The following is a 19,172-nucleotide window of genomic DNA, read 5'->3' as shown; positions in this document are numbered from 1 at the left end:
CGGGTAGCAAGAAACAAATAGAATTTAAAATCAAAATAAAGAAAACGAGAAATTCTATCATTCCCATATACACGTGCAGGTTGCGTATGTGGATTTAAGGCTGGCTACTTGTGTATTGCGCTAAAATTGTCATTTCTTTTTTCAGATTTCTAACTGCAGCAAACTTCGGGCCCCGATAATAGATGGCGAGAGGATAGAGAAAGAAGTCGTAAGCGACAGGCAGGGAGGTTAACGAGGGAGCCCGGTTGTCTACCCGGCACTGGGTAACGTGGAAAATGGATTGAAAGAGGAGAACGAAGAAATAAGTCTGTAGTTTGCTCTGTTACGCACACAAGTGTATTGTTTTTCATTAAATGTATTTAAAGAGAGGTTGGTGCCTATGTGTGGGGCCGGCTACTCCTCTTCTCTTACAGGATAGTCATTGTATGAAAGTTGTCGACAGCCACAAAACTGGACTAATAAACACATGAACGAACATTCAAGCACTAAATCTCAGCACTGCGATATAGATAAATGTTCGCGAAACAGAATAGCTCACATAGCACAAATACTCGCAAAACCAAAGTGTGCACACGCATCACATGAGTTCACACCGCATAAATGTTCACACAACCAAGATGTTCACACAGAGGATGTTGAGGAGTTGAATACCGCACTCGAAATGCAACGAATACAAATGCTACATGAAGACGAATACACAATGTACATGTAATTAAGGGTGCCTGTTAATAATAGCAATGCGAGCAATAGCTGTTGTATGACTTAGTATTTCATCACTGAGTCAGTGACAGGCGGTCATACAGGCCGGGTGCGTTTCAAGAAACGCACCAGCGCCTTTGTGGCCTTGCACATAGCTGACGCACAAGTCCAGGACCCCAAGATCTTCTCTGTGAAAGCATGGTCGTCTATGTGCTCCAAAGCTGTACGGAGGGCACTCCTCTCGTCTTTGTATGTAGGGCAGTCACACAAGATTCTTTGGTCGTTTCTTGGACACCACTGTTTTAGGCTTGTAGCGCAGCTCGGAAGAGCAAAAAAGGGATAAGGTAGGGGTAATCAAAGGGAACGGGAAACAGAGTGTTTCCGTTCCCTTTGATTACCCCTACCTTATCCCTTTTTTGCTCTTCCGAGCTGCGCTACAAGCCTAAAACAGTCATGACATACCAACTCGCCCAAACTGCCACGCTTTTGATCTTCGACACCACATCTGCTGCAGTTGGGACTATCCGCCATTCCAGTTAGGAATGAGTAGGCGTTTCCGAAAGAAACGCCTACTCGCAAGCGGCGCAGTAGCTTTTCTTCCCGTTGGTTATAACCAGGTCAAAGTTCCAATGTCATATGCAGGTCCATGGCATATATGCGCCAGTTGGTTAACTCCGGTGTGTTCCATTTCCTTACAGTAATAATTTTGGAAAGACCGATGAGGTGCCGCACTGCATCTTTTATCCACAATGTCATTGAGGTGTTCTCAGATACATCTTGTGCCTCACAGGCAGCTTTGTCGTTACTTAATTTCATTGCCAGTAATGTTGCAGTGCCTGGGTATCCATTGAAATACAATCTCGCGGCCTTCGTCCACCGCTCGATGGTAACTAATCGCATCTCTGCTACCAATTGTTCATGTGGGCTGTGGCATAGAGATGATAATAGTGATTGCAGGGCTGCTTTCAATCACAGAATATAGCCTAGTGATTTGATGCAATTGAACAAATGCAGTTAAGAGGAATGGTTCACGGGAGTATGGGGACTTGAAGTGATTAACAAAGGGCGATCAAGCAATTGAAGCTTGAGCCTGGAGCCAACGTTTCGCACAAGGGGATCTGTCTTCAAGATGTCGTTCATGTCGCACGGCTGAAACATTACCATCTTCTTCCTGACGGTCCCGTTAGACGCACCGGGACGGTGCTTTTTCCGCCGGAGGTCATGTTACGATGAGGCGAAAAAGAGAATGACGATAGTCCTGAAAAAGACGAAAAGTGAACACAGCCTGGCTGTGCTCTCTTCCGTCTCCGCGAGTGTTAGCTCTCTGTAAATATAGTGTAAATAGCTTTATACGCGTAACAATGTTATATGTGTTTCATACGGGCGGATGTGGTTTAGTAAGCTTCAGCTTAATATGCACCTGTACAGCGGTGATATTATATTAGCAAGTGGAAGGAAACGTATATATACCGGCAAATGGAGTCTTCAGGAGAGCACCCGAGATTATGTTAAACTGGAAACCATAGAATCTCTAGGGCACCCAAGGGGTAGCAGGAGGAACACAAAGCTCGAACTAAGGCGGTCAGTGGGATATCACCGGGGTTGGAGACTGCCATAGAACTATCGCGTACAGCCGACATTGTACACCCAGAGCGTGGAAGTCGGTGAGCCTCCGACCTACGGACCACTTCTGGTACCAACATTGCTGTCCCCGCTGCCCCCCCTGCGGTGTCCTGGACGCTGGACGCCTCCGGGACACCGCATGTTCTAGCATCCCGCCGGCAGACAATTCGTTTCAGCCTTTTTCATAAACTATACCATCATCCCATGCTACGCAATTCCCTCATTTCGTTCCCCAGATACGTGTCAAATCGCATTGATCATCGTCACAAAGTTGGCATTGAAACATGTAACACTAAAACTGCATTGGGACATAATCACACTTTCCTTTCACTTAGTAGTTGTACAAGTTCTCACTTCTATTGACCGTAATACAGCTTTCATACTTTGCCTCATTACAAAACTCTACAGCATTGAAGCCATATTGAAATGCATATAACATTATTGTTTTCAAGACTGTTCACCGCTGGGCCAGTTGACTAATATCTATTTCAAATATTGTGAGCGCGAAATGAAGACAAAGGCAGAGTTATAAGTATGTTAGCATGTGGTTCTAACTTTGTGTTCGTCTTCTATTTGCGTTTATTCATCTTTTCAACTAATAGAACCTACCATGCGATCGAGTAACAATCTTGAGCGCGACAATCCTAGTCTAAACGTTCGCTCCAGACGGAGGCTTTCCGTGACCACCCTATGTCAGCCGCAAATGGTACGTCGCAGCAAATAGACACTGGTATCACAAATTACATCGACGAGTCGTTCCTAGTACTAACAAAAATATTTCAGCAGAGTCTCAATAGTTCCACTCTGCCATCACAATGGAAAGTCAGGAAGGTGGTTCCATTGTTCAAATAGGTAAATAGAACATTCCTTATAAATTATTGACCCATCTCGCTCACTAGTACTTGTAAACTATTAGAACGAGTCATCTTCACTAACCTCGTGAACTTTGTCGAGACTAATTCATTTTTTACACCCACACACCATGGCTCTCGTAGGTCATTTTCTTGCGAAACACAACTTGCCAGCTTCACTATCAAACTTCACTATATTTTAGATCGCGCATCAGAAGCTGACTGTATTTTCCTAGATTAATCGAAAGCTTTTGACAAGGTATGTCACCGCTTATTATTTTTAAAGCTAACCCAACTGAATATCGACTACAATGTTCTGAAATGGATTATATACTTTCTTCGTAACCGATCGTAGTTTCTTTACGCTAATAATTTTAACTGACCTTTCAGCGAAGTTTACTCGGGCGTGCCACAAGGGTGAGGGCTTGGACCCCTTTTATTTCTTATTTACATCGATTACCTCCCTTCCATTGTATCATCTAACATTCTTTTGTTTGCTGACGACTGTGTTGTTTTCCACGAAATAAAATCCCCCGACGATGCTAACATTCTTCAGCGTGACCTTTCTAACATTTCTTTTTGGAGTAATGAATGGCTGATGGAACTTATTACAAATAAGTGCAAAATTATGCGAATGTCAAGAAGTGCCAACTCTCCGCCTGTGTACTACCTAAATAACGTTGCGTTACTTCATATAAATACCTGGGTGTTCATATTTCTGCTGACCTTAACTGAACGCGCCATATTGCGCACATAACTAACAAAGCTAACCGCATGTTGGGCTACGTGCGCCATAACTTTTCAAAAACTCCATCTCCGTTTAAATTATTGCTTTATAAAACACTAATACGTTCTAATCTGGAATATGCCACCGCGAAATGGGATCCGCACCATGAAAAACTGATAACTTTACTTGAACATTACATCCTGTCCAACTTTAACCGTACCGCAAGTGTAATAAGCATGAAAGCTAATCTTTCTTTACCTCTTTTAGCATGCCGCCGGCAGACAATTCGTTTGAGCCTTTTTTTATAAACTATACCATCACTCCATGCTACGCAATTCCCTCATTTGGTCCCCAAGATACGTGTCAAATGGCATTGATCATCGTCACAAAATTGGCATTGAAACATGTAACGCTAAAACTGCATTTCAGTCTTTCTTACCTCGTACATCACGTGAATAGAACCGCCTTCCCATCGATATCGTCGTCGTAATTGATAACCAGCATTTTCGCTCTGCACTAGCTAACATTGTATAACAGGAGGATGATAATACTTGTTCTGTAATATGCATTGTATCTATTTATGTATTTTTGTTTTGTAACCACTCCCCTTCTTAATACCTTTGGCCCTGAGGATTCAATAAATGAAATGAAATGAAAAGCCTTGAAAAAGACAAGTCGACTTGCAGAAGTCCACTCCAGATTTTACCTTTATCCCGTTTTGCTCATCGACCAGTCGGTGGTTTGAGGACCTGAAGAAATTATTCGGGGTCACCGTATAACTGAAAGGAATGGAAAAGAATAGATTGCTGGGTGTTAAATAGCGTGGACATCATCAGTGCATGGTACGTCATTACATTGCCCGTTGTCCATCTGTAACCCGTAAAAACTAGATTCACTAAATAATTCCACCCCTTCTATGGAATTGAGCAGGGTAGCAAACCAAAAAACTCGGAACTGGTTAACCTCCCTACTTTTTCTATCTCTATTTCTTCTTCTGCGGTGGCAAACACCGGTGACCGATAAAACCCTCTGCAGCTTTGGTATTTTGCAGTTCCCAACGATCCTCCGTGCCCTCTCCTACCTTATATTTCCCTAGCTCCCAAGCGAGCTCGGGTTTTCCGGAGAAAGATTCGAAAGCGAACGTGTGGACCTAATTAGGCGGGACATCAGATATCCCAGGTTGATTCCCAGAAGGCTCAAGGTTTATGCGAAGTTGTGCTCTCCCTGGAAGGTGGCGAGTAGTGTTGGGAACTTGAGCGCTCAAATACAGTTCACTTCTCTCTTTCAGTGAGAGAGTTAGGTTAATAATGAGAGAAAATCTAAGTAAAACGGCGCAAAGAGAACATTCTGTAGTCACACTAACAATGACTATGGGCCGAGAGGCACAGTGGATATGATGCAAAAGTAATGGCAGTGGAGTATAACGTAAAGTTTCTGCCGTGTAAACGCGAAATAACATTTGCGCACCCCGTGTATAAGAATTAAAAAAAAAAACACGACTGTTCCACTATGCGATGAACTGTAGCTAGATAATTACGCTAAAGGCGGAGAAGGAAACATGAAGAAATAATAAAGTACTGTTGGGAATGCTTCTCACCCACGGATCAGTAAGCTGCGATGCGGCGGGAGCAGGCAGCCGAGTGGCGTCGAACGCTCGGAGGAGCGCAATAAGCTTTCAGGCTTATGGTAAGTCAGGCGTACACTATCCTAGAAGGTTGCCCGTCTCGTTTACTGCCAAACTTCTCGGTTATTTCGCGAAGGCTTAGGTAAAAACCTTCAGCCCACGAAAGGGCACCAAAAGAAAAGGCAGCCTTCAGCACTTGATAACCGCTGCACTGTGATGCTAAGCTGCAGTCTCAACGTGCAAGACCATTTCTCCCTTTCTGCGCCGCTTGTACTGCTTGCTGAATTCGGCAACTTGAACCCAAGCTGAAAGCCCGCGGCTTGACTTGGGTGAAAAAGTCGTGCTCACAGAACTCCAGGATATTTCTGCTTTAATGCCTTCTCTGCAGGCGGAAGAGAGGCCGGTTAAACGTACGTCGCGTTGCGAAATTTCAGAAACTGTCGCAGCCTAACGTCAGGAGTTCTACTTTTGGCGACACAAACGCATTACGCACACTGCTACCCCATCCTGAATCACATATGTAAGCAACTAATGCACCGGATTCTCCTACACTAGCACTTATTTCGCCGTTTATTCTACAACTGGCTGCAATTGAGTGCATGCGTGGAAAGGTGCGCGATCAGTATGTATGTCTAGGTAGAAAGGCTGCCCACAAAGCCCTGTTACTGATCCGTGTGCGAGAAGCCACCCCAACAAAACCCCTTTCGTTAACCCTTGTTCTGTGCATTTATGCGCTAAGCTCGCCATTTCTTTCGTCTAGTGTATGACTACCTATGCATCTGCTAACATGAGTTCTTTATATCGTATGAGTGGATTACAGCGACAAGAGGGCGCCCGCATAACGATGTGACTTCCATCACTGGCTAACTACAAGTAGTAGTTCCTATTCGAGTCTGATAGTGAACCGAAAAAGTCGCGACAAAGCCGCTTATGCATCATTGCTTCCATCGTCAGGTAGCATTGTTACTCCCTTGACTTGCATTGCGTTCACAACTCGCAGCGTGTTGAGCAATTCTTCGGCCGTGCAGTGCTTGTCTCTTTGTTATTTTGTTTTCTTTTCCTGCCTAGATGAATTGTCGTCGTTTCGTGCGGCTGTTGCTCGGTTGGATTCAAGCGCAGGCATGATGTTGAGACATGCGGCTCGGCGCAAACTTCGTCCCAAACGTATGTTTAGCTTGTATCTTGTATATTAACGTTACACAATGACCTGTAGGCTGATCCTGAAAGCAGTGTACTTGGTAAACTGTGTCGATACCGGGGGCTGTACTTTGTCATATAGCGTAATGAAGGTGCTAGCTGTCTTTGGGGAAGGAGAAGGGAAAGAGACCCTTATATACATATATATATATATATATATATATATATATATATATATATATATATACATATATATATATATATATATATATATATATTGGTATTGCTATATATATAGCAATACCAATACAGGAAATGAAAATCCAACCACTGGGAATGTAATTTTTTTTATTAAATGAGAGCTTCTGCTAAAGCCACCGCTGAGCCTATCCTGCTACACCATACCTTGGGACGTTAGGCAGTGAAGATATCGCTTAAAAAACTGTCGTTCGAACGTTTGTTCGCTGTACTGTCCATGTGTGAGAAAGCACGTGTGCTTGAACAGTCTCAGTGAAACTTGCGTTATGTGCGCTTCGCGAAATGTCTCAGTTCTTCCTCCTAGTCAATATGTCGTGTGTGCCGTCGCAAGTCTGTAGGCACTTTCTGTTTCGAAAGTTACCGGGCCAAAACCCTTGTGGCCGAAGCGGAAACAAAGTAATCTAACAGTGCTGCGGAATCGATCTGATTTTTGTGTATGTTTGCGTTTAAAGCTGCCTACGAGTCCAGACGTTTCTGTACAGTTACATGCCAGCCCTATACGCCGGTGATGAAAGCCCTGTCGCGTGGTTTTATGATTGGTTTGGAAGCAGGAACTCTGCTGACTTTGGCTTTGGAACTTCTGCGACAGAGTACGAGCATGAGCAGCCCTTATGTAGGGATTAAATGAGCACAGGCTACTAGCTGCAGCTACTGGTTCTTAACTACGATGTCAGTGTGCGGATATTCGTAACGTTCATTTGCTGCCCTAATCCGCTTAACTCACGCAATAAAGCGCAATATCTGTCGGAGAGGTAAAGTGGCGCAGCTGACCCCAACAAACATTCATCGCCGCATCGAGGCAGACGCCTCGGCTTGGCAGACCTTTCCGCCTATGTCGAAGGGAAGCAGATGCGACAATAAAACAAGGTGGAAAATACTACAGTGGTCGTCAGAGTAAGGCTCCAGCGCGATATGACTACAGGTGTTTTTGACAGCCCTGACAGCGACGCGGACGTCGGTGGGATGCAATCGTAGAAACAATGGAGAATCCCCCAGGAGTGGACGTACTGCGTATTTCACGCCAACGGACTCTTTGGAAGTGTACTCACAGGGTTGGTCTGACCGGCAGAATTTAATTACTTGAATGCGGTTGCGAAGGCTGCAGTCCTGGTGGTGGCCGTGTTCTTGCGAGAATATCGCAGCGATACTCCCCCTTTCTCTCTCTCCCGCCTCAAAAAAGAAGAACAGGAAAGGAAAAGCAAAGAAGATTAGCTGTGCGATCCTGTTGGGGTCGTTTGCAATCGAGAAAAAGAACCGCCGTTTGGACTCGTAGAACATTCACACTGTCTTACAGCGGCACAGACTACATCGCCATGTTCGCTCTTGTCAGCTGTCGAATCGGCCATCCATTCTTCGTTCCAACAGTGAAACTTGCGCTTCTAGCTTGGGTAACATCTGGGTTTGCCACTTGCGTTAAATGCATTATGAGTTCACATGCCTTGAAATAAGTTCAAAGTTCGCTGGGCATTAGGCAAGCAGGTTACGAAAATTTGGCTAATTAAGCAAAAATGCAGCCAAACGAATGTACCCCTCAGTGACCGCGTTGACGGCGTTTTCATTAAAAAACTTCTTATTATACTGCAAGTGTTGTCAGTGCTTGCTTGTCAGCTTTCTTCTTTATTTTTTGCATTTGCACAGCGCTGAATTGACAGACGAAAGTAGAGTGACGCCAAAGTATGAAATAACGCGGCAGAAGGAACAGTGATAGACACATATAACAAGGTTAACGTAGACACCTGGGCGATGCAACGTCGCTTTGAATGTTGCGGCTTGTGAAGCAACAGATAAAAACAAAAAGAAAACATCTGAGCTACTTGTATCGTAAAGTTCTTTGCATCGCATGATAGCACGAATTTGAGCCTGTAGTTGTACGGACACCTTATTTGATCTAAGTTCAACGTATTCAGCCTTATTTGATACTAATCCTTGCTTTTAACTTTTAACATCCTTCACACATTGGATACCGGGACAACTTTTGATATACGTTCACCGTTTGCGGTTCAATGGTGCCTCACCTAAACATATCCAGCATGAAATTTTCCGTGCTATGTGTATCACGCGGCCATTACATTTGTGCCGCTGAGTGACTTGGCTTGTGTATTTATGCCCCCTGGCCATATGCTGACATGTCAGCCTTGTTTCTGTTATGAATATGATTACCGTAGCTTTTACATTGCGGTGCGTCGCATAGTCGGTGACGTTTTAACAGTGTAATATTTATACAAAAACGATGAGCTAGCACCACATATAGGTGCTAAAATCTGTAAGGAATTTGAATTAAAAAAGCAGCTGCAGGTCACACTAAAACACTTGTGGCCTAACTGTCTACTATTTTTGATTTGAAAAGGCAAGCAGCGAAACTGACAGACAGAGTTCAATTGGGAAAAACGTGACCAAAGCTGTCTTGAAACGCCGTATTCATGCTCCGAGAAGCAATTTTGACTATCTGAAAATATTCACTGTGCACACAGAGATTGGTAAACCAGCGTCTTCGCCTTCTGTCCCAATTACAATGCCGGCGTCACAACCGGGCATCGAACCTGCAACTTCGTACACGACACTGAGAGACTCCATCTGATATTTAATATAATGACAATAGACTGCAGGCTCGCAAGTCGTAGAAAGAGCTTAGGTATCTTTAGTATTTATTACTTTTACGTGATAAGGTATAACGGACGTAACCTAACGGCGCCGACATCTGCTAAGTTATATTCATTGAAAAAATATTTTTAAAAAGCTGCAAGAAGCCATAGTCACTGGGCTATTGCGCCGGGTCTAGGAGCGGAAGAGACGCGTTAGCTGGAGACTTGGCGCATCAAAAAGTAGGTGTTTTCAGCCATGCAGGCTACAACAAAAACTATAGCCAACTCTGGCGCTGCGCTTGTTAGGCTACAATGGAAGCATGGATTACATGCATACATATTATCTTCGTGCCTGCGGCTTCAGGCAATACTGTGGCGCTATTCTTTTTACTCGCTAACTTTATAAATTTACAAGAAACCTTAATTGTTTTTTTACACAGCAGCCTTTGCGCACATGCACAATAGTTGCGGATTGTTGCATCTATATAAAGACATAGTTTGACAAAAATGATATATGTGGAAATTCGCAATTCCATGTCAGAGAGGTGAAGTTTAGAAAATTCAACTGGACTTAGCCCTCATTGTAATGAAGGCATTGGGGACGGATGTAGATTTTGTTGCAGGCTGTATTTCGTTAAAAGCAGATAATCTATAAGAGACTCATAGACGCGTCGCAACACGAAAAACTTCGAATAATACGATACGTCGAATGAAGCGATTTCGGTAAAACGAGAGTTGACTCTACTGCTCATGATTCGCATGCTGGCTGAACTCGCATACTTGCAGCTACCGTAGACACATCCGCGCTAGAGGCTCCCTCTGGTAATTATTGTACGAAGCTCTATGGTTTAATCAACAGCCCAAAGGAATCGCCAGGGTATCACCCGAAAAGAACGACGGCTCCTCTGTGTAAGGAAAATCCCACAATTCGTTCTGACGCGCGCCTAAGGAATGCGCCGGTGGAAAATAAACCGCAATGCAACAGGAAGCCGATATTGTCAGCTGTCGCTGACAGTGGACCAAATCACATTTCTTTTGCTCGCTAGTTTTATATGTTGTGTGGCGTCTTTTGCCCGCATAGTCGATGGCGATGTGAACGGAGGCCCAGTGGCAGGAATGGAAAGGCGAGTGAAACATAAAGAGATACTCGGGCCCGCACAGGAAGAAAGGGCTGCATGACGGCGTCTCAAACATGCTGCACCTGCCAGTGGTATGCCCGAGCAGGATTATTTCTCGGTTGCTCAAGTTTTTTTCTACCATATTTGTTACACTTGTGTTGCTATGGGCGGAGCAGATGCTTACAGTTACGTGCAATACTACTATGTGGTGCATTGTATTGAGGTGGACATCTTGCGTCACAGAAAAAAAAAAGAAATGTCACGTTGTCTTTTCGCAAGCGATTGGGCAATCTTTTTCTAACGCGTGCTTCTGCATAGACCACCAAGTATAGCGAACGTTGACAGATGAAGTAAACAAGCGGTGCCTTTTAAAGCGAATAGCTCCCCCCCACCCCCCTATTTTTGCATGTTTTTTTGGTGGGTGGCTGGTGGTCAGAGTTGAGACAAGGCTGCGGTGTAATGGGCTCCTGCTCTCACGCAACCGGGTCGCAGGGCACTTATAACTGAATGCGAACTTTACATCTCGTGCCATGGCGCGTGAGCTTTGATGTGTGTGAAGGTTTAGATGTGGTAGTGGGGTGGGGGGTCGAAAAAAAAATTAAAAAATGTTCGTTCGTTCGTTCATCTATTCAGTTAAATCGACAATCATTATCGATCGTTCGTTCAAGATGCATGTCGCACGCTCCTCAAACCTGTGAAACAAGGATCCTATGTACGCAAAAAAAGAACATAAAACAATTAAACAAACAAATTAATAAACAAACAAACAAACATACAAACAACTAACTAAATAAATAAATACATTAATTAATAGAGGTCAACAACGGCCTGTAGTCATTATTCGTGTTACATTTTTCTGGCGCTTCATTTTACTTCTAGAAGCAAAACAGTAGTCAACCAACGTAAATAACAACATAGCGGAATTAGAGGTATTAGGCACCTCGTTATTTTGTGAGAGGAAAATTCATGGAGCCGCACCATTCATATGGGGACGGATTACCAGCGGAGCTGTTTAGGTTGTATACATGGGCTGCATATGTTATGGAATATGAAATAATATATTTTTTATTATTACGGCTCCACACTACGCCGAGATAAGCTCCACTGCCGCGGTTACGGCACCTCTCATGCATACATGCCGCAACCGCTGCCGCAGCCGCGCCGGCACCTACGACGCGCGTGACGTGATAACCACAGAAGTGCAGGCCACGCGCACAGGTGCCGTCGCCACACTCTTGCGCCTCCCATTATCCGTCAAACCAGATTTAAAGCAAATAAAGCGCCTGAAGGCCAACGTTCCACACTAAGTGCACTTTCTATAATATATATATATATATATATATATATATATATAGTGTTTTTGTACTAACGTTAAGTTTATGTGGTTCTATTTGGACCGCAAATATTAAACTTATTTTTTTTTAATTAGCGGAGTGCTTGACGCCTTATTCACCTCCGTTGCGGGTCGACCCAGTATTGCACTCTCTCTAGCATCGACCCACGCATACTTGCCCATGTGCCATGGTACGGACGTAAGCCGGCCAGGGTACCCCCCTGGGAATGCATGCCCGCTGTTGCATTATCTCTGGGGTCGATGCACACACACATTCCTGTCGCTTATACGGAAACACATACGGGAATTGGTTTCAGGGACTACCCCCTCTCCTCCCACCCCCCCCCATGAGACGCATGTGCACAATGCATACAGGAGCTACAGGTAAACAGCTTCGCTGTAAAATTACAGTACATGGGATAAGCAAGTGATAAAGCAAATGTCATCGCCTAACTTGACCTCAAGCGATCACAATACTGCATCTCTAGAAGCTCGCACCTTTCCCGCTTGTTTACGTAGAATCACCACGGTACAGCATTTAGAGGTCAAGAGATTATGTAGATGCAACGCACATGTTGAAGTTTGTGTGAAGCGAAGCTTCAAGGAAGTGGTTATGAAAGTACTATATTACTAAATGTGATGCGAACAACTGTGTTCGCATCATACATCCCTGTGTTAGCTTCATCGAATGCAGCGTGTAACCAGATGCAATGCTTAGCTTTACACACTCCACTATTCAGAAGCTATGGCGAAATGTAAGCACCAACTCATGTAGATGCACACTGTGAGACATCTACGCAGCAACGTCACGAGGACGAAGGCGATCTAGGATATTTGTCGAGAGTCCCTCCCACACGTACTCAGTGCTTACTCTCTCCCTTTGTTCCTCTTTCTATTCCCCTTTCCCCCACCCCCAGTGTAACACCCCACCCCCAGGGTAGCAAACCGGATGCTGTTCTGGTTGACCTCCCTGCCTTTGCTAACCTTGTTTTTTCTCTATCTTGTCGAGAGAGCAATGGCGGTGAGATGTGTACGCCCACAGAAGTACGACGCATGCGTATACACATTTGAGGGTTCTGTACCCTTTGTGCCAAAGTAACGCTTACTTATTCCGGAGGACTGGTCAAAAATGGCTTATACCTAGCGGTAGATACCCAACGGGGCGAGAAGTGCTGTTGAAGAAATATAATAAATTTAATGAAATATCAAGGCAGCATCTACCTTATTTCTTCACAAGAAAAGTAGAAACGTAATGATCAAGAAAAGGGTCAGGCAAGGAGACAATTTCTCCAATGCTATTTACTGCACGCCTAGGAGAATTATTCAAGCTATTAGACTGGGAAGTGTTAGGAGTGAGGATCAACGGCGAATATCTTGACAACCTTCGGTTTGAAGATAGCACTGTCCTGTGCATCAACAATGGGGACGAATAGCAACAAGCGAAGAAGGACGTTAACCAAATGATTGCAAGTGTGCGGGTCACCAAGAATTGATGATCGGCAATGAGCCTTGAGAATTCGTGCGGGAATACCTTTATCTAGGTGAATTACTCACAGGAGACGATGAACACGAAAAGGAAAGTTATAGAACAAAAACAGGTTGCAAATAGGCGGCACACATTACCCAATCATGACCGGTTTCTTACAGCTATCGTTGAAAAGTGTATTATTATTGTATTCTACCGGTATTAACCTATGGGCCAGAAGCTTGGAGGTTAACAAAGGAAGGAAGGAAGGAAAAAGTGGAGAAGGAAAGGTAGGGAGGTTAACCAGTATGGCTTAACCGGTTTGCTACCCTACACATGGGAGAGGGATGGGGGAGATTAAAGATGGGGAAGGGGGAGAGGGAGAGAGAGCACATATCACAGCACACACACATCGTCCGTTGGAGTCCATCATTCTGGCATGGTACGCGACGTTACTCTCACAGCCGCTTGTCCAATCCCGTCTCTTTCAAAAACCGAAGTAGTCCATTTGTCGCCTTCACCTGCGATATCTTCTGTCGGCGGCATGTGAAAATCGTGTCGAGCGACAATGGTCTACTGTCAAGGCGCGCTAGAACAGATGCCAGGGACTGTCGCTGAACGTTATAGTCAGGACAGTCGCACAGAACTTGTTCCAGCGTCTCCTCGCAAAGACAGGCATTACAGAGATCGTTGTCGGCCATTCCAATGCGGAAGGAGTAAGATTTGGTGAAAGCCACCCCCAGCCATAAGCGATAAAGCAGGGTCGCCTCTCTTCGACGCAGTCCAGATGGCATATAGAGATGCATCAAAGAGGGCAAGTGGTATTGACGGTTGCTCTGGGTGGTCTGGCTGTTTGGTGTGCACCATAGAGATAGCGTGATCTCATGTGCAAGCACTCGAAGTCTGCTAGCTGCGTCGGATCGTGAAAGCGGTATGGCCTCTTCTTGTGCGTCTTCAAGAGCTGCCCGAGCGGCATTATCGGCGTCTTCATTTCCAGTGACGCCGCAGTGACTTGGCAGCCACTGAAACGTCACATGGTGTCCTTTCTCCTGTGATGTATGGAGTAGGCATCTAATATCGAATACGAGCTGCTCGAATGGCCCGCGATGCAGAGCTGATAGTACAGATTGTAGGGCTGCCTTTGAATCGCTGAAGATTGACCATTGCCGAGGTGGCTCCCGATTGACGACACGAAGTGCAGCGCGAAGAGCAGCTAGTTCAGCAGATGTCGATGTTGTTGGGTGGTCAGTCCTAAAGCTGATGGTAATAGCTTTTGCTGGGACAACCACAGCACCGGACGAACACTGGATGTTTGTGGAACCATCGATATAAATGTGTTCCCTGTCCGCGTACCTCTCGTGCAGAAGAAGCAGAGACAGTTGTTTGAGCACAGGCGACGACAGTTCAGACTTTTTTCCGATTCCTGGTACACTGAGATGGACTGTAGGGCTGATAAGACACCAAGGGGGTATCGATGGTTTAGATGCAGCGGTGAAGCCCGATGGCAGTTTGTCGTTGTATTTGATGATAGTTTTAGCGAATGATGATTGGTGCCTGTCCGAAGGTAGTGCTGCAAGGTGGTGATAAGTGGCACGTGCAAAATGTCTGATGTGCGTTCTCAGGGCTTCCACCGTAATGTGAGTTCGCATTGGATGGTCCCGAGCAATCGCAATAGTTGCCTCTGTTGAGGTGCATCTGGGCAAAGCAAGGCAGACTCTGAGTGCTTAAGCTTGTGCTGCCTGCAGAACACGAATATTTGTCTTGCAGGTGTTGGTCAGCACAGGTAGACTATATCTTAGAAAACCGAGAAAGAGAGCTCTGTAGAGTTTAAGCATTGCGTCTACTGACATCCCCCACGTCTTTCCTGCCAAGTATTGAAACAACTGGGAAGTCGCTGTCAGGCGCCGTTTCATGTAGGCCACGTGCGGGCTCCAACAGAGGTCTCGGTCAATTATTACGCCAAGGAATCTGTGGGTTCGGACATAGGAAATAGTCCGCCCATTGATTGAGATGATATAAGGCGTCATGGGTTTGCGAGTAAATGCTACTAGTGCGCATTTTTCTGGTGATATGCTGAGACCCTGTTTACACAAGTAGTTCGCTGTCAAAGTGGCCGCTCTTTGAAGTCGCGCACGTATCTGAGGACGTGTGACTGCCGAAGTCCAGACACAGATGTCGTCAGCGTATATTGAAATTTTGATGGTAGTTGGCAAGTACTCAGCAAGTCCAACAAGAGCGAGGTTGAATAGCGTCGGGCTGAGAGCACCGCCTTGAGGAACGCCCCTGCTGGTATAGCGTCGCGTAGTTGGGCCATCGTCAGTTAACACAAAGAATGATCTTGCAGATAGGTAGCTTGCAATCCACAAAAAAACTCGACCACCTAGGCCAACCGTCGCAAGGGCGTCGAGAATGGCCTCATGTAATACGTTATCGTATGCCCCTTTAGCATCTAGGAATAAAGCTGCAGATAAACGCTTACGGGACTTTTCGTGCTGGACATAGGAAACGAGATCCACTACATTGTCGATAGAAGAGCGGTCACGTCGGAAACCAGCCATGGAAATCGGATAAATCTTGTAGTATTCAAGGTACCATTCCAGGCGGCCAAGGATCATCCGTTCCATTATCTTTCCTACACAGCTGGCCAGCGCTATTGGGCGGTAAGAGGTGAGTTCTAATGGGGATTTGCCCTGCTTTAAGAGTGGCACCAGGCGGCTTACTTTCCATTCGTCAGGAACATTTCCCTCCTGCCATGAGGAGTTGTAAAGGCTCAACAACTCTATCCGTGCGGACTCTCCGAGATAGCACAAGGCCCGGTATGATATACCATCCGGACCCGGAGACGATGAGCGCCTGCAGAGAGCTAGAGCCGCTTCGAGCTCCTCCATTGTAAAAGGAAGGTCCATGCGGCCATCACGTGAATTGGGGACGTCAGCTCGGGCTGGAGGATCTGGACGAGTAGCTTGGTCTGCGATCCGCGCACAAAAGTCTTCTGCGACATCGATGTCTTGCCGCCCTTGGAAAAGCGCTAGCGCCTTGAATGGGAAACGCCGTTCCGGAAGGCAACGCAGACCTTGCACCGTTTTCCATATGTGAGACAGTGGCTTGCGGGGGTCGAGTTTCTGGCAAAACGTTGCCCAACGTCCCGACGCTAATCTATCCATACGACGCTGAATCTTCTTTTGCATCCTCCTGGCTGCCCTAAGGTCATGAATTGATTTTGTACGCCGATATCGACGTTCCGCCCGGCGACGAAGCGCTCGAAGGCGCTCTAATTCTATGTCGAAGTCATTCCGCCTGGAAGAGGTCGTCATCATGCGAGTGGCGTTTTGCATCGTCATTTTAATCGTTTGCTCTAACCCTGATGGTAGGCCCTCGCGGCAGGCATCTTCCATCTCAGATTTGAAGTTTGAAGTTTTAACAAAGAAGTTTGAGAACAAATTAAGGACCGCGCCACCAGCGAGGATACGAAAAGTATTAGCTGCAACATTAAGAGACAGGAAGAGAGGGGCGTAGATCACAGGACAATCAGGTGAGGCCGATATTTTAGTTAATATTGCAAGAAAAAATATTTTTTAAACTCGAAATTTTTTTAAACTCAAAACAACTTGTAGTTTTTGGGTGGTGCATCGTGTGCATATTAACTTTCTCGCATCTACATTATACCATAAGTACTACGTAAAAGAAAGAATGTAATGTGGCTTACACAGACATCTGGCATGCCATGCTGCGGTCCATTGTTCGAATCCCGGTCAGAAGGGCTTTCTTTTTTCCAATGCTACAAATATTCTACTATTACACTATTATAATGGTTGCATGCGTTAACTTGACCAATTTCGCATTTATTTCGCAGATATCAAGCGTCACGGGAGGGACAGATATTGCTGGGGTACTCGCCAAAGAATGCTTGCATGCGCTGCGATCTATGCTTCGAATTCCAGTCTGAAGATTTTTTTTCTCACGCAAGCAGTCATTTATCACTACACCATCATAACTATTACATGTGTTACCTTAACCAATCATGCATTTATTTTGCAGGTATAATGCGCAACGGGGCGGACAGATTTTGGTGGGGTGCTCGCCAAAAAAACGCTCACTCATTAAAAAACGCAGTGCCGAACTTTGCCCAATAAAATGAAGCGCATTGGTGTAAATAATGCGAAAGTTAGGTTAGTGTCAGCGTGAGCATAAATATTCAGGTGGAACATTTCTTCAACTAGTTTGAGTAATAGTGTTAATTTTAGTGGAGTACTGTATATCTATCATTTGTTGCCAAGAGGGACAACGTCGACATGAGTCACTTATCACAGGACACACGAGTCAACCTTTTACGCGCGAAAGACGACAGGGAGGACAGTCCTGATAACGCTCTCATTTACAATGATCCTGAAAAAGTGGCTTTAAAAATCCGCCATGGTTGTTTAGTGGCTATGGTATTGGGCTGCTAAGCACGAGGTCGCCGGATTGAATCCCGACCACGGCGGCAGGATTTCGATGGGGGCGAAAACACCTGTGTACTTAGATTTAGGTGCATGTTAAAAAACCGCAGGTGGTCCCAATTTCCGGAGACTCCTATTAAGGCGTGCCTCATAATCAGATCGTGGTTTTGGCACGTGAAACCCCATACTTCAATTTTATAAACTGGCTTTTCAAAGCTCGATCATCAAAGATATCACGTAGTGCGTCCATTGGCGTCCGGGTCGGTAAGAAGAAAAGAATTTGTCGTCTTAACCTAGTGGCATGTGACTCTAGAAATGGGAAAATCCGAGGAGAATATTAAAAGAATCTACGCCACACCCCCCTCAGCTTCGTCATCTTGGAAATTATGTCGCGAGTAGCGGTTGTACTTAAAGGAACGGCTTTTCTTTCATTCCCATTAAAACAAAGAAAGCCACCAGAAAAGTTCCCCTATGTTTTTTTTAGTCAGCATTTCAATGCAAGCTTCTACGTTGTAATTTTTCTGTGGCGGGCTGTCTGGCTGCACAACTTGAACTGAAGAACTTCCAGAAAAGTTTTCGACGATGTTGCTTCAGAGAAATAATTTTATGTCAACGTTATGTTTTATTTCAACTTTGTGTTTGTGTTTCAACTTTATGTTATATTGTCGTTATATTGTTAACTGTTTGCTCGTTAGAATAATACCACTCATTTAATGGCTGTGACAGCACTGTAAGGGTAGATCTAGTGAACTATTCACCCTCTATCTTTATAAATAAATCCCGTATATTATTTATTATGCTCTTGCAGCATGGTAGCCATCGTATTATAATCTATGAAAGTTATTAGCTCAAGCAATGAAGCCAGAAGTTTTTTCTGTTGTGCAGTATGCGGATTAGCACACTACACAGCATTATAGCATTAATTAGTAGAGCAGCAATAATTTCTCTTGCGAATATAAACAATGTTGCTCACAGGCGGTGATCAATGTGTTTGAAAAATGACATCGGTAATCAAGACAAGGAATATTTAACAGGAAAACGGAGAACGTACCAAGAGCTGCTTTCTTCCAGAATCTCCGCGTTAAGACACCACCTGGAACAAAGGGAAACATCGCTTGTTTGAATGAAGGCACCGAGTGGGTATTTCATTTTATTTTATTTACACGAGAAGCAGAAAGGGCCAAGGCAAGAACTGAAATCTATACTTCGATTCAATAGTGGCGGGGCTCCTTTTACAATGCAAGGTCCATGCAAATATAGCACATCGTGAAGTATACAAATCGTGCACATTCGGTATGAGCAACCAAGTGCAAAAG

At 44.9% G+C, this 19,172-nt stretch overlaps 1 protein-coding gene across 1 annotated transcript in view; it reads right to left on the bottom strand.

Annotated features, from left to right (window-relative positions):
* Positions 1-19,172, bottom strand: part of LOC139052987 (rap guanine nucleotide exchange factor 4-like) — a gene marked incomplete at its 3' end in the record, with an annotated part of 571,300 nt that overhangs the window by 310,565 nt on the left and 241,563 nt on the right. The window contains exon 4 of the mRNA XM_070530122.1: positions 18,908-18,949. The remainder of the gene's footprint in view (positions 1-18,907; positions 18,950-19,172) is intronic.

Source organism: Dermacentor albipictus, unplaced genomic scaffold, assembly GCF_038994185.2.
Source record: "Dermacentor albipictus isolate Rhodes 1998 colony unplaced genomic scaffold, USDA_Dalb.pri_finalv2 scaffold_50, whole genome shotgun sequence".
Taxonomy (NCBI): Eukaryota; Metazoa; Arthropoda; class Arachnida; order Ixodida; family Ixodidae; genus Dermacentor; species Dermacentor albipictus.
The sequence above is the reverse complement of the archived record's forward strand: the minus strand, read 5'-3'. Positions and strand labels throughout refer to the sequence as shown.